Raw genomic sequence first — 5536 nt, 5'->3', positions numbered from 1 at the left:
TACAGATAGCCAGGGGCACACTCCAACACTCAGACATCATTACAGATAGCCAGGGGCACACTCCAACACTCAGACATCATTTACAGATAGCCAGGGGCACACTCCAATACTCAGACATTATTTACAGATAGCCAGGGGCACACTACAACACTCAGATATCATTTACAGATAGCCAGGGGCACACTCCAACACTCAGACATCATTACAGATAGCTAGGGGCACACTCCAACACTCAGACATCATTACAGATAGCTAGGGGCACACTCCAACACTCAGACATTATTTACAGATAGCCAGGGGCACACTCCAACACTCAGACATCATTTACAGATAGCTAGGGGCACACTCCAACACTCAGACATCATTACAGATAGCTAGGGGCACACTCCAACACTCAGACATCATTACAGATAGCTAGGGGCACACTCCAACACTCAGACATCATTTACAGATAGCTAGGGGCACACTCCAATACTCAGACATCATTTACAGATAGCTAGGGGCACACTCCAACACTCAGACATCATTACAGATAGCTAGGGGCACACTCCAACACTCAGACATCATTTACAGATAGCTAGGGGCACACTCCAACACTCAGACATCATTTACAGATAGCTAGGGGCACACTCCAACACTCAGACATCATTTACAGATAGCCAGGGGTACACTCCAATACTCAGATATCATTACAGATAGCTAGGGGCACACTCCAACACTCAGACATCATTACAGATAGCTAGGGGCACACTCCAACACTCAGACATTATTTACAGATAGCCAGGGGCACACTCCAACACTCAAACATCATTTACAGATAGCTAGGGGCACACTCCAACACTCAGACATCATTTACAGATAGCTAGGGGCACACTCCAACACTCAGACATCATTTACAGATAGCCAGGGGCACACTCCAATACTCAGATATCATTACAGATAGCTAGGGGCACACTCCAACACTCAGACATCATTACAGATAGCTAGGGGCACACTCCAACACTCAGACATTATTTACAGATAGCCAGGGGCACACTCCAACACTCAAACATCATTTACAGATAGCTAGGGGCACACTCCAACACTCAGACATCATTACAGATAGCTAGGGGCACACTCCAACACTCAGACATCATTACAGATAGCTAGGGGCACACTCCAACACTCAGACATCATTACAGATAGCTAGGGGCACACTCCAACACTCAGACATCATTTACAGATAGCCAGGGGCACACTCCAACACTCAGACATCATTTACAGATAGCCAGGGGCACACTCCAACACTCAGACATCATTACAGATAGCTAGGGGCACACTCCAACACTCAGACATCATTACAGATAGCTAGGGGCACACTCCAACACTCAGACATCATTACAGATAGCTAGGGGCACACTCCAACACTCAGACATCATTACAGATAGCTAGGGGCACACTCCAACACTCAGACATCATTTACAGATAGCCAGGGGCAAACTCCAACACTCAGACATCATTACAGATAGCTAGGGGCACACTCCAACACTCAGACATCATTTACAGATAGCCAGGGGCACACTCCAACACTCAGACATCATTACAGATAGCTAGGGGCACACTCCAACACTCAGACATCATTTACAGATAGCTAGGGGCACACTCCAACACTCAGACATAATTTACAGATAGCTAGGGGCACACTCCAACACTCAGACATCATTTACAGGCGAAGCCTGTGTGTTTAGAGAGTCCGTCAGATCAGAAGCAGTAGGGATGACCAGGGATGTTCTCTGTTTAGTGAGTCCTCCAGATCAGAGGCAGTAGGGAGGACCAGGGATGTTCTCTGTTCAGTGAGTTCTCCATATCAGAGGCAGTAGGGATGACCAGGACAGGGCTCTAAGGTAATCTACATTGGAGACCAGGCAAGGCCCAGGACAGGGGTCTAAGGTAATCTACATTGGAGACCAGGCAAGGTCCCGGGATAGGGCTCTAAGGTAATCTACATTGGAGACCGGGCAAGGTCCCAGGACAGGGCTCTAAGGTAATCTACATTGGAGTCCGGGCAAGGTCCCAGGACAGGGCTCTAAGGTAATCTACATTGGAGACCGGGCAAGGTCCCAGGACAGGGCTCTAAGGTAATCTACATTGGAGCCCAGGCAAGGTCCCAGGACAGGGCTCTAAGGTAATCTACATTGGAGACCGGGCAAGGCCCAGGACAGGGCTCTAAGGTAATCTACATTGGAGCCCAGGCAAGGTCCCAGGACAGGACTCTAAGTTAATCTACATTGGAGACCAGGCAAGGCCCAGGACAGGGCTCTAAGGTAATCTACATTGGAGACCAGGCAAGGTCCCAGGACAGGGCTCTAAGGTAATCTACATTGGAGACCAGGCAAGGTCCCAGGACAGGGCTCTAAGGTAATCTACATTGGAGACCAGGCAAGGTCCCAGGACAGGGCTCTAAGGTAATCTACATTGGAGACCAGGCAAGGTCCCAGGACAGGGCTCTAAGGTAATCTACATTGGAGACCAGGCAAGGCCCAGGACAGGGCTCTAAGGTAATCTACATTGGAGACCAGGCAAGGTCCCAGGACAGGGCTCTAAGGTAATCTACATTGGAGACCAGGCAAGGTCCCAGGACAGGGCTCTAAGGTAATCTACATTGGAGACCAGGCAAGGCCCAGGACAGGGCTCTAAGGTCATCTACATTGGAGACCGGGCAAGGTCCCAGGACAGGGCTCTGAGTCACGTGACCAGGATGAAGGCCGGTGTCAGAAACAGAGCCAGAGTCATGCTGGACTGGAACCACCTGGGTTTCATCGTGCCTTTCTGAATTAGGAGAAAATGGTTTGATGAATGTAGTGAGTTTATTCACCTGTCTCATCATGCCTGTCTGAATTAGGAGAAGATGGTTTGATGAATGTAGTGAGCTTATTCACCTGTCTCATCATGCATGTCTGAAAAGAATTGGAAGCTATGACTCTATTAACAATCTCTGAATGGTGTACAGCAGGTAATTTAAGATATCCCCTAGATACTTTCTGTCCTGTTGAATGTGCTGGTGTTGGATGTGCTGGTGTTGGATGTGCTGGTGTAGGATGTGCTGGTGTAGGATGTGCTGGTGTTGGATGTGCTGGTGTTGGATGTGCTGGTGTTGGATGTGCTGGTGTAGGATGTGCTGGTGTAGGATGTGCTGGTGTTGGATGTGCTGGTGTTGGATGTGCTGGTGTTGGATGTGCTGGTGTTGGATGTGCTGGTGTTGGATGTGCTGGTGTTGGATGTGCTGGTGTAGGATGTGCTGGTGATAGATTTACTGTTGGTGATGGATGTGTTGGTGTTAGATGTTCTGGTGTTGGATGTGCTGGTGTTAGATGTTCTGGTGTTGGATGTGCTGGTGTTGGATGTGCTGGTGTTAGATGTTCTGGTGTTGGATGTGCTGGTGTTAGATGTTCTGGTGTTAGATGTGCTGGTGTTGGATGTTCTGGTGGTGTTGGATGTGTTGGTGTTGGATGTGCTGGTGTTGGATATTCTGGTGGTGTTGGATGTGCTGGTGTTGGATTTACTGTTGGTGATGGATATTCTGGTGTTGGATGTTCTGGTGTTGGATGTGCTGGTGTTAGATGTTCTGGTGTTGGATGTGCTGGTGTTAGATGTGCTGGTGTTGGATGTGCTGGTGTTGGATTTACTGTTGGTGTTAGATGTCCTGGTGTTAGATGTCCTGGTGTTAGATGTCCTGGTGTTAGATGTGCTGGTGTTAGATGTGCTGGTGTTAGATGTGCTGTTGGTGATGGATGTGCTGTTGGTGATGGATGTGCTGTTGGTGTTGGATGTTCTGGTGTTGGATGTGTTGGTGTTGGATGTGTTGGTGTTGGATGTTCTGGTGGTGTTGGATGTGTTGGTGTTGGATGTGCTGGTGTTGGATATTCTGGAGGTGTTGGATGTGCTGGTGTTGGATTTACTGTTGGTGATGGATATTCTGGTGTTGGATGTTCTGGTGTTGGATGTGCTGGTGTTAGATGTTCTGGTGTTGGATGTGCTGGTGTTAGATGTGCTGGTGTTGGATGTGCTGGTGTTGGATTTACTGTTGGTGTTAGATGTCCTGGTGTTAGATGTCCTGGTGTTAGATGTCCTGGTGTTAGATGTGCTGGTGTTAGATGTGCTGTTGGTGTTGGATGTGCTGTTGGTGATGGATGTGCTGTTGGTGATGGATGTGCTGTTGGTGTTGGATGTTCTGGTGTTGGATGTGTTGGTGTTGGATGTGCTGGTTGATTGAATGATTGAATATATTTGACAATTTGTCAAATTCATACATAAGGACGCTACAGCTGGTGACGCCTCCACATACAATTTAAGAAAATCATCAACGATAACACAATAAAGCTTAACAGCTTATTTCCATTTACGTCCTTTAAAAGAGGGTAGGGGGAAGAGGGAATACAACAAGGTTAGACAGCGATTGTAATGACAACAGACAATGACAGACACAATTGTTGTTTGTTTCACAACATCTGATAATTAATACAATTTCCCTTCCTAATAAACAACTATGGTACATCGTCCTTGTCTCACATACCCTTAATACACAAACAATCAATCCCTAACACACATATATATATATATATATATATATATATATATATATATATATATATATACAAACACGACAATCACATTATAATTAACAACAGGCACCTAAAAGGCAGACCATATGTTACCCCCGGGCATTTCCCTCTCCGCCACCTACTTTAATCTAACCACTCCCCCTTTGAGACATGCTACTATTTAGCCATTTTTTCAGTGAGAACTTGAAACTACCTATGGAAGTTATACTTTTCAAATTCTTTGGAAGATTATTCCAAAGAATGACAATCTTCCAAAGAATGGCAGCCGAGTTTTAAAAATATATATATATATATATTTCCCCCATTCCACTTTTAAATCTAAAAGGAACAGTTTCACTCCTTCTAGTTGAATAGTTATGGGTTATCCCTCACTAAGTTATAGTAGTTGTATACGTATCTGGGGACCATACTGTGGACAATCTGATGTACAAGACACAAATTTAATCTGAGCGACTCTCTCCTCCAATTTAAGCCATCTGAAGGCTTTCAAAGTGGGAATAGTCCAGATGCGTAAATGCTCAAAGTTTAAGAATAATCCTGACTAATTTGTTCTGAGATGTCTGCAATTAATGTTTTAATATCTTGGGGGCACTGTTGTACCAGGAAGAGCATGCATAGTCCAAGTGGCACTGAACAAGAGCCCCTGCCAATGCCCCCATTGCATTCTTATCCAGATATTTGGAGGTTCTAGCCAGGAACCTAATTTTATGGTTCACTTTGGCGATAACATGTTGTGCCATTGTAACGCTCGCCCTCTTCTTCTGACGAGGAGTAAGAGAGGCCGGACCAATTTGCAGGGTGGTAAGTGTCCATTTTATTCCTAGTTATATGTACATATCAACCTCAACTACCTTGTACCCTATTGACTCAGTACTGGTACCCTGTGTATACAGCCAGGTTATTGTTACTCATTGTTGTAACGTTCCTCGTCTTCC

The sequence above is a fragment of the Oncorhynchus mykiss genome, chromosome 4, assembly GCF_057628025.1.
Source record: "Oncorhynchus mykiss isolate SJ-2025 chromosome 4, ASM5762802v1, whole genome shotgun sequence".
Classification (NCBI taxonomy): domain Eukaryota; kingdom Metazoa; phylum Chordata; class Actinopteri; order Salmoniformes; family Salmonidae; genus Oncorhynchus; species Oncorhynchus mykiss.
Note: the sequence above shows the minus strand (reverse complement) of the source record.